The sequence below is a fragment of the Microtus ochrogaster genome, chromosome 21 (assembly GCF_000317375.1).
Source record: "Microtus ochrogaster isolate Prairie Vole_2 chromosome 21, MicOch1.0, whole genome shotgun sequence".
Taxonomy (NCBI): Eukaryota; Metazoa; Chordata; class Mammalia; order Rodentia; family Cricetidae; genus Microtus; species Microtus ochrogaster.
Window position 1 is genome coordinate 11,599,995 of NC_022022.1, and position 10,198 is coordinate 11,610,192.

Below are 10,198 nucleotides of genomic sequence, written 5' to 3' on the forward strand. Positions count from 1 at the left end.
CCTCAGCGCCGCGCGCTCCCGCCTCGCCCTCCCGCTGCCGTCCGGGGCCACGGCCCGGCCCTTCGCTCCGCAGCTGCCGTTGTCGCCAGACCCGACAAATGGAGCCCCGAGCGCCCGCCCTCATCCGGCCGGCCCCGCCTCGCCGGAACCATTCAGCCAGCTAGCGCCATGACACCTACTGAGGCGGAAGTGCGGAGGAGCGGGCCGGTCGGGATCATTGCTTCGTGCTGCGGGCCGCAGGAGCGGGTGGGCCTCCGTGGGGAGCCAGCGTGGACGGTGTGTGGGGACCGGATTCCCCGGCCCCCTCCGCTCAGCAGTCTCCGAGGTGGTTTACCGACGTCTGGAGGCTGTCGGGTTTCCCGCTGGTAGATGTCATCTCAGCCTATGTGACATCACCCCAAACCAGTGTGATTCTCCCCCCCCCCCACACACACACAGGCGTATCCTAGCTATTGGGCAGCTCGGGGAGACATAGACTACCTGAGAAGCCCCGAGGATGAAGAATTATCTCAGTTTAGGCTTCAGTGGTTCGCTGCCATGTCGAGTACTTTCTGGCAGCAGACGGGATCTGGACGCCTCCCTATACTGTCTGAAGCGTTCCCATTGCGGTGTGAGAGGAAAGAAGAAAACAACTACTCCGAACTCAGCTCCTAAATGCATGCAGTAAACGAAAATGTTCTTACCTCCACAGACGGTAGAGAGGCAGAGGACTCAGGAAACAGCGCGCTGGGCACAATGTTCTAAGAAAACGGACACTGAAAACTGGGTTATCTTAATACACAGTTGCCAACTCAGCCTCAAGCGATGCTGTAGGCCTTCAGATATGCCTTCTGCCGTGTAAAAATGTTGACGCCTGAAATGGGGAACATTTTTAGAGGCTAGTATTTATGAGAGTAGGGCGTGATGGTTCTTGTCTTTAATCCGAGGATTCAAGAGGCAGAGCAGGTGGATCTGTGAGTTGAAGGCCAGCTTGGTCTACAAAGTGAGTTTGGGGGAGAATCCACGTGTCCCATCTCACAGATTACTAAAGTCAGTGACTGTCTGTCACTGCCACCATGGATATTTAATTTACATGTTCTTTCTCTGAGGAGGGGAGCAGACTTCGGAAACCTTTCTATCTGTTATGTTTCTGACACCTCACTTACTATATACATCCTTGATTTCTTTGAATTCACCTCAAAAAATTTTTCTAGACTATCCTATAATACCTTTTAAGGAAGGTCATTTGACTTTCTCTTCTTACCACTGGAACAGGGAAGTTCATTTCCCTGGAGAGCCAGGGTTAGCAAAAGCATTCAGTCCCAGAGGGCAGGTTTGTTTGCTCATTCTCACAGAAACTTCCTTCTGTTTAGAGAACATGAAGTCCCCACGTTGGCCTGGCCCTGGAAATATCAAGACACAAGAATGAATGAGCATGCCTGCTTAGTGAGCCAAGAAGAAGGCAGAAACTTGAGGCTGGGGTTGAACAGATCCTGCTTTAAAAGCAGGCTTTAGTCATGAATTGCATATTTTGCCATACTTCACCAGAACTCCATGACCGGCTTCTAATTTACTCTCTTGTTATGTCCCTTCTGTGTGTAAAATGTCTCCAATTTTACCTGTAGAGAATCTTTTCTGACTGACTCCCAGGTCTGATCTAGCACCGTCATCTGCCTGCTATTTGTGCCTTTGTTACATTAATTACTCTCTATTTTCACTGTTCTTAACTCTTTTCCTCAATCTGTCACATTTTTCAGGGAACTTTTGTTTGTTTGTTTTTTTGGTTTTTGTTTTTTCGAGACAGGGATTCTCTATGTAATATCATGGCTATCCTGGAACTCTGTAAACAAGGCTGGCCTCGACTCCCTCTGCCTCCCAAGTGCTGGGATTAAAGGTGTGTGTCACTACAACCCAGCTTCCAGGATTTGTTTTGTTTTATTTGTTTGTTTTCTGATCTTCAGGGAACTTTTCAAAGTCTAGTATTTTCCTTGCTAATGTTATTCGCTCATTCATCCAACAAACTGCTTCATGCCAGACACTCCCTAGACACTGGTTCAGGTGAAAGATGAGTAAGATACAGTCTTTTCCCTCCCAGAGTTTGCAGTTTAGTGAGGAAAAATGAATACAAATACACATGACTTGAATAATGGAGTCAGAGAGCACCATCAGAGAAGACCATATTCAAGCATGCACTAGTCAACAAAGCTCCAAGTTTGGTGCAGCGACAAGTCGGTAACCCATTCACCAAATCTCTAGAGTTAGGGTAACTGCTGTGTGCCAGACGTTGCTAGAAACTAAAGATGAAACGGCACAGCCCATGCACTGATGGAGCCTGCAGTTTACAGCTCCTCTCGCTGGTGCCGGATTAGTAAACAGGGAGACTCACATTTTGAAAATTAATAAAGAGGCTTAATCAGAGGACTAATAAGGAAGAAGTGGGAGTAGGGAAGACAGCTGGCTGGAGTGGAGGAAAACTGGAGAGGGGCAGATGAAGTACTCCCTCCCAGACAAGGGCGGAGCAGCTGGAAAAGGAGATGGGGCTGTGAGAAGCTGGAAGGGCAAAGCAGAGTCTGAACTCACTTGCAGCCAAACTTAGTGGCACAGGCCTGCAGTCCCAGCCCTTGGGAGGTACAGGCAGGAAGATCAGGAGTTCAAGGCCAGCCTGGACTACAGCCTTGGACCTTGTCTCTATTATTTTTTTTTCTTTCTTTTGCTTTGGAGCCTGTCCTGGAACTCACTCCTGGAACCAGGCTGGGCTTGAACTCAGTGATCCACTGCCTCACAAGAGCTGGGAATAAAGGTGTGTGCCACCACCGCCTGGCTCGAGTAACTTTTTAAAGCTACTTTTCCAGGAGGCAGAGACAAACTAATCTCGATGACTTTGAGGTCAACCTGGTAGACAGAACGATCCAAGCCACCTAGAGATACACAGTGATATCCAGTCTTGAAAAAAAAATACCTTGGTGTTTTAAGATTATCAAATTCTATTTAATAGATTGGGTAGCTAGGGGTACGAGGGATATTTGACTCCAAGAAGGCATTCAAGGATTCGTGTACCTTTCAACCAGATTCTTTAGCTTTGTTATTTTTTAGAGCCTTTCATTTCTCCACCTAATCCTTTATCTGAGCACAAAAAAGGAAAGGAAGAATGTGGATTGTAAGGATTTAAATTTTTTTTTTTAAAAAGATTCATTTGGAACTGAATGTAGTAGTGCAAGCCTTTAAACCCAGCGCTCAGGAAGCAGAGGCAAATGATTTCTGTGAGTTGAGACTAGCCTGGTCTACATAGTGAGCTCCAGAGCAGCCAGAGCTACACAATGAAATCCTGTCTCTCCCCCCACCCCCAATTTAATTTTATGCCTGTGCTTTTTTCCTGGGCGTCTATATGTGCACCACATGGGCTCAGAAGTCAGAACATGATGTTAGATCCCCAGGAACTGCAGTTACATGGTTGTGAGCCACCATGTGAGTGCTGGGGCCAGAACCCAGGTCTTCTGCAAGAGCAACAAGTGCTTTTAACCTCTGAGGCCAGTGTGGGAAGATTTTGTAAGCCAGGCCTGTGTGCAATGAACACACACATCTGTTCTGCACATCTTCAGTGGTGGGAACTCTAGGGTATGGATGCTGTTAATGTGAAGGTGTGCTGGGTGTTACAGCTGAGCCTACGTGCCAGGGAAGAGAGAGTGTTTTAAAGGGAAAATCCACCTCTGAACCAAAGGCACTTTCCTAGCAGTCTAATCCCAGACTGCAAGGTAGAAGATCCTTTGATGTTTGTTGGGTTTTGGTTTTTCAAGACAGAGTTTCTCAGTAGCTTTGGAGCCTCTCCTGAGACTCGCTCTTGTAGACCAGGCTGGCGTTGAACTCACAGAGACCACCCACCTCTGCCTCCCAAGTGCTGGGATTTAAAGGTGTGCGCCACCATCGCCCAGCTGATCCTTTGATTTTTTTTTAAAGATTTATTTATTACTTATACAATGTGCCTCCTGCATGTACACCTCCATGCCAGAAGAGGGCGCCAGATCTCATTACAGATGGTTGTCAGCCATCATGTGGTTGCTGGGAATTGAACTCAGGACCTCTGGAAGAGCAGCCAGTGCTCTTAACCTCTGAGCCATCTCTCCAGCCCCCTGATCCTTTGATTTTTAAGGAAGACAAGTCAAGTTCCTCCATACAATTCAGAGACTAAGTTAGCATAAACCACTTCTGGTAATCTGGATGTGGATCCAGCTCTGGCCAGTGAAATTTGTAGGCTAGCCTCCTGGAGAAGTTTTTTTTTTTTTTTGTTTTGTTTTTTGTTTTTTTTTTTTTTTAAGATAGCACTGGTCAAAACTGGGAATAGTAGTGCATGCTTTTAATCTCAGCACTCAGAACACAGGGGCAGTCAAATATATGTTAGTTGGAGACCAGCATGGTCCACATATCAAGTTCTAGGACACCCAGAACTACACAGTGAGACCCTGCATGGAGCACTGGCCATGCCTGGTGGTATATATTCATAATCCTAGCATTTAGAAGGCAGAGGCAGGAGAAATACTATAGGTTTGAGGCCAGCCTGGTCTATATAGTGATTATCAAGTTAGTACAGGCTACAAAATGAAACCCTGTGTCAAAAAATAAACTACTTTGAGGGGAAAAAGTCTGTGTGTGTGTATTTAAAGTTTGTATATATATTTATATATAATACATATCTGTGTATATTTATATACATAAAATATACATTTAAAGTATATATATATATACACTTTATTTTCATATATACACTTTGTCAAATACATCCAGACTACATTGTATATATTTATGAAAAAGCATATGATATTTTCATATATACACTTTTTTATATTTTATATATACACTTTTTTTTTGAGACAGGGTTTCACAGTAGCTATGGAGCCAGTCCTGAAACTCCCTCTGTAGACGAGGCTGGCCTCGAACTCACAGAGATCAGCCTGCCTCTGGGATTAAAGCTGGGATTAAAGGCTTGCACCACTACTTCCTGGAAGAAAAAGTCTTTTTTTCCTGCATCTATCCACTTTTTGAGAGAAAGGAATTCAGACATGAGCCTAAAGCTGTCATGAGGAGCAATAGAGACAGCATTTGGGGGACAACAAGAACAGTGGAATGAGTGGGTCATTGAGCTTCTGAATAAACCTGGAACTGCCCCCATTTCTAGAGTTTATCTTAACAAAGCCACTGTGGGATATATTTTCTATTTGCAGGGATTTTTAGCTTACTGATAATAGGAGAAAGTCTCTTTGATGCTTTGGTGTAGGACAATTGTCTATATTCTGTCAATTATGTTTTAAATAAACGCTAATTGGCCAGTAGCCAGGCAGGAAGTATAGGCAGGACAACCAGACAGGAAGTAGAGGTGGGTCAATGAGAACAGGAGAATTCTGGGAAGAGGGAAACTCCCTCTGGAGTCCTGCCCAGATACAGAAGAAGGAAGATGTGACCTGCCCCGCTAAAAAAGGCACCGAGCCACGTGGCTAACACAGATAAGAATAATGGGCTAATATAAGTTATAAGAGTTAATAATAGTTATAAGAGTTATAAGAGTTAATTAGCCTGAGCTAATGGGCCAATCAGTTTATGATTAATGTAGACCTCTGTGTGATTTCTTTGGGACTTAACAACTGCAGGAACCGAGCAGGACAGAAACCTCAGACAACGATGCTTTCTAAAAGAAAACGCTGATCTGTGGTGTTCAAAGATTTTGAAAAGTAAAGGGGGGTGGACTGGTGTACCCACTAGATCTGGCAATTAAATAGCCACTACTAATCTTAAGTATCAATCTTAATCTTAAGAGATCAAGCTTAGAGGCACCACGCAGGCAGAAGTAATGTGCTTCTGGATGGTGGCTGTCAGCTGGGAAGGGACTTCTGATCCAAATGAGTGATAGGGTTTATTCTAGGCAATGCCTTTTTCTAGCTTTCAATATTGAAAAAATCTACATGGGTCAGAGCTATCCACCTTTTTTGATTACTTTCTCACTCACTTACCCTAGGATTAACCAAGACAAGTTTTGACCACTTAATTGGTTTCTTGAAGGCCAAATATATCATGAATGTTGGGGGTGAGAAGACATTTTGAAGACCAAGTCCCAGAGAAAATGACAGTTTGATGGAGTAAGAGTCTGGGAGAAGGGCATGCCTATGAGATTTAAGTGGAAGATTGAAATATGAGGAACCAAAACAAGGGAACTGTGAAACTGGAGAACAGTGTTCATTGCATGGTGTGAGCTCACTGAATGCCACTTTACTGTGCACGTTAAAATAGCTGGCTAATTGCATGTAACTTCAATTTCACCTCAGTAATAAAAGGAGGGGCAGTGGTGGCAGACACCTTTAATCCCAGCACTTGGGAGGCAGAGGTACGTTGATCTCCATGAGTTTGAGGCCAGCCTGATCTACAAAGCAAGTTCCAGGATAGCTGGGGTGGTTACATAGAGAAACCCTAACTTGAAAAACCAAATCCTTGTCAAAATGAGGAATTTTCATTGATAGCTGTGAATTTAACATTTTTTACCATTATTTTTAAAAGTCACTTTGAAAAGTAGGGAGATTGTGAGTTTCAGTCTTACCTGGGGTAAGAGATAGCTCCAGGTCAGTCTGAACTACATAGGGAAGCCCTGTCTTGAAAAGTGGAGTCAGGGAGAAGAGAAAGGAAGAGGAGAAGTTCCTTTTAAAGGCATCCCGTGTCTACAGCTACCTGTTACCATTCACATCTAGTACATCCACTGGGAAATCAGAAAGTCTGGGAGATGCGAACCACAAATACTTCAACACTGGTAACTGGGGGCCAGGGAGATGGCCCCATTGGTAAAGTGCCTATCACACAGATGTTGGACCCAAGTTCAAATCCCCAGCATCGTGACAAACAAGTACGAAAACCTGAGTATGGATCCCAAGCACCCATGTAAAAGCCAGGTGCACCCTAATACCAGCACCCATGTAAAATCCAGGTGCACCCTAACACCAGCACCCATGTAAAATCCAGGTACACCCTAACAAACACCAGCACTGGGGGTTGAGCAGAAGACAGAAACACACACACACACACACACACACACACACACACACACACACACACACACACCAACTGACCCAGTGTGGCACTTCACACTTATGATCCCAGCACTCAAAAGACAGAAGCAAAAGCAGAAGAGTGTTAGAAGTTTGAGGGCAGACTAGGTTATGAAAAGAGATCTCATCTTACACACATAAAAAAGTCACATCCCCACCGGGCGATGGTGGCGCACGCCTTTAATCCCAGCACTCGGGAGGCAGAGGCAGGCGGATCTCTGTGAGTTCGAGACCAGCCTGGTCTACAAGAGCTAGTTCCAGGACAGGAACCAAAAGCCACAGAGAAACCCTGTCTCGAAAAACCAAAAAAAAAAAAAAAAAAAAAGTCACATCCCCTATATGTATTTGTTGTTTGTCAATTAACCTTCGATAAGGATTTCTGCAGTCCTATCTTAACAAGCAGAGTCTAGAACCTTACAAAGAAAGACTGCAATCTCACAGCCTTCATTTATGTCCTGTTCTGAATGGATATAGAATATTACAACTTGGTGACTTAAATGAATAGACCCAATTCAGACGGTTTGACTAGGATGTATCTTTCATGAGAGCATTGTTTTAAGAGATGGGATATACTTATGTTACCCAGGCTGGCCTAGAACTCTTGAGTTCAGGCAATCTCCCCATAATAGCCAGCCAAGTAACTAGAACAAAGAGAGCACACAAGAGCATCTCAATCTTAACTAGAGCTTACAGATCTCTCTGCTTAGATGCAGATACTCAAAGATCGAGAGTTACATGTTTAGGGGCAGGGCTGGAAAGATGGTCCAGTGGCTAAGAGCACTGTCTAATTGAACCAGAGGACCCAGGTTCAATTCCCAGCACCCACATAGTGATTCACAGCTGTCTGTAACTCCAGTTCCAGGAGACTCAATACCCTCAGCCAGACATACGTGTAGGCAAAACACCAATGTATATGAAATTTAAAAAAATTTCATACTATTAAATTTTCATGATCATTGAAATAACTTTCAAATATCAAGTGCTCTCTAATCAATTGTTTTTTCACTGAAAAATCCTAGTCTTGGGCAGATATAATGACTCATGCTGATCCCAGGATTACAGACTGAGGCAGGAGGATTGTTGCAAGTTTGAGGCTAGCTGGACTAGAGTGTAAAATGACTGGATGTGTAACAACACTTGCTGTCAAGTCTGATGACTTAAGTGGCCTTTAGAACCTACATAGCAGAAGGAGAGAACTGATTGCCACAAATTGTCCTCTGACAATGTCTGTCCACAAGCTTGCCACAGCATGTGCATACACAATGCAAAATGAATTTTTCTTTTTTTCTTTTTCTTTCTTTTTATTTTATTTATTTATTTATTTTTGGTTTTTCGAGACAGGGGTTCTCTGTAGCTTTGGAGCCTGTCCTGGAACTCCTTCTGTAGACCAGGCTGGCCTCGAACTCACAAGAGATCCACCTGCCTCTGCCTCCTAAGTGCTACAATTACCACCGCCCGGCGCAAAATGAATTTCTTAAAGGAATCCCAGTCTCTCAGGAAATGTGACCTCTGATCCCAAGCCTATGGTGACTACCAAGACAGTAAAACATGCTTTTGTATGTTTTTAAAAAGTATGAAAGATGTCCATTATAGGAAATACTGTTACTCTATAAAATATCTGTTACATATAAATTGGCTCACTCTAGCTGGATGTGGTATTGCAGGAGGTGGTGCTCAGGCAGAAGGATCCTGAGTTGGAAGCCATGCAGGGTACAGAAGAGGATGGATTATCATGGATAGAGTTTTGTGCGTACTTTTCCTTTGTGAAAGAAAAGGTATGCCCTAGAAGCTGCTTCTGTTAAAGAGGAGACTCTAACAGATTCACCTCAGACCTGTGGTCAAGCCTCTTCCTAAAGCCCAATAGAGCCCACTATCATTTCTCACTACTGACTTAGTCTCCTGCCTTCTTTCTTCTCTCCTCTCCATCTATTGCTATAAAAATGTAACTCAGATCATAGCGCTCTACTTTAAAGCATCCTATATCTTATGGCATTTAGAAAAGTCCAAGCTTCTGGCTTTAACCTATAAGCCACTTCTGAGATCTCCTGCCTCCCTCTCTGAGTTCATCTCCCCTTTTCTCCCCACTCCCCTACCTACCTCTCTCCTTGCTTTGTTTTTCAAGACAGTGTTTCTCTGTAGCCTTGGTTGTCCCGGAACTTGCTCTATAGACCAGGCTGGGCTCAAACTCAGAGAGCTGTCTGCCTCTGCCTCCGATGGCCAGGATTAAAGGTGTGCATGTGCTACCATACCCACCCAGCCATTGTTAGTTTCTTTTTTTTTGGTTTTTCGAGACAGGGTTTCTCTGTGGCTTTGGAGCCTGTCCTGGAACTAGCTCTGTAGACCAGGCTGGTCTCGAACTCACAGAGATCCACCTGCCTCTGCCTCCCGAGTGCTGGGATTAAAGGCGTGCGCCACCATCGCCCGGCTGCATTGTTAGTTTCTTGAGAGCCAAGAACTCTGCTTTATTTCCTGTTTAAAAGGAATGGTATTTGTTGAGGAAGGACAGTCTAAAAGATGTTTGTGAAGGCTAATCTTGGTCGTTAACTTGGGACACCAGGGAAGAGAGAACCTAAATTTAGGAACTGCCTCCATTGGATTAGCTTTCGGGCCTATCTTTGGGGCATTTTCTTGACTACTGATTATTATAGAAGGGCTCAGCCCATTGTGAGCAGTGGCATACCTGGGCGGGTGAGCTATTTAAGAAGGAGAGCTGAACCAGCCAGGGAAAACAAGCCAGCAAGCAGAATTCCTCTCTAGTTTCTTCTTGAAGCTCCTACCTTGGCTTCCCTCAATGATGGACAATAAATATATAGACTATAAGCTAAAACCAACCCTTCCCCCACCCAGGTTGTTTTTGGTCAGTGTTTTATAATAACAACAAAATGCAAACTAAGACAACAATCAATCTCCTATTCATCCAGATTCATTAAAAATGTTTATTAAGAACCTGTGATACTGTCTACAAACTCAGACGGCAGCAGTGAGCAAAACAAACTAAAGTCAACCAAATGAAACATATTGGTGTTTACATTAGAGTAGAATAAGGTACATAAGAAACAACTACAGGCCGGGCGGTGGTGGCGCACGCCTGTAATCCCAGCACTCGGGAGGCAGAGGCAGGCAGATCTCTGTGAGTT

At 44.3% G+C, this 10,198-nt stretch overlaps 1 protein-coding gene across 4 annotated transcripts in view; it reads right to left on the minus strand.

Annotated features, from left to right (window-relative positions):
* Hipk1 (homeodomain interacting protein kinase 1) overlaps positions 1 to 10,198 on the minus strand; it is an 84,675-nt gene that overhangs the window by 54,718 nt on the left and 19,759 nt on the right. The window contains exon 1 of one of the 4 annotated variants that reach the window (XM_013349890.2): positions 180 to 357. The exons of the other annotated variants lie outside the window; for them this stretch is intronic. The gene's annotated coding sequence lies outside the window, so the exon portion shown is untranslated. Of the gene's footprint in view, positions 1 to 179; positions 358 to 10,198 lie in introns of those variants that run through there. 4 annotated transcript variants of the gene reach the window in all.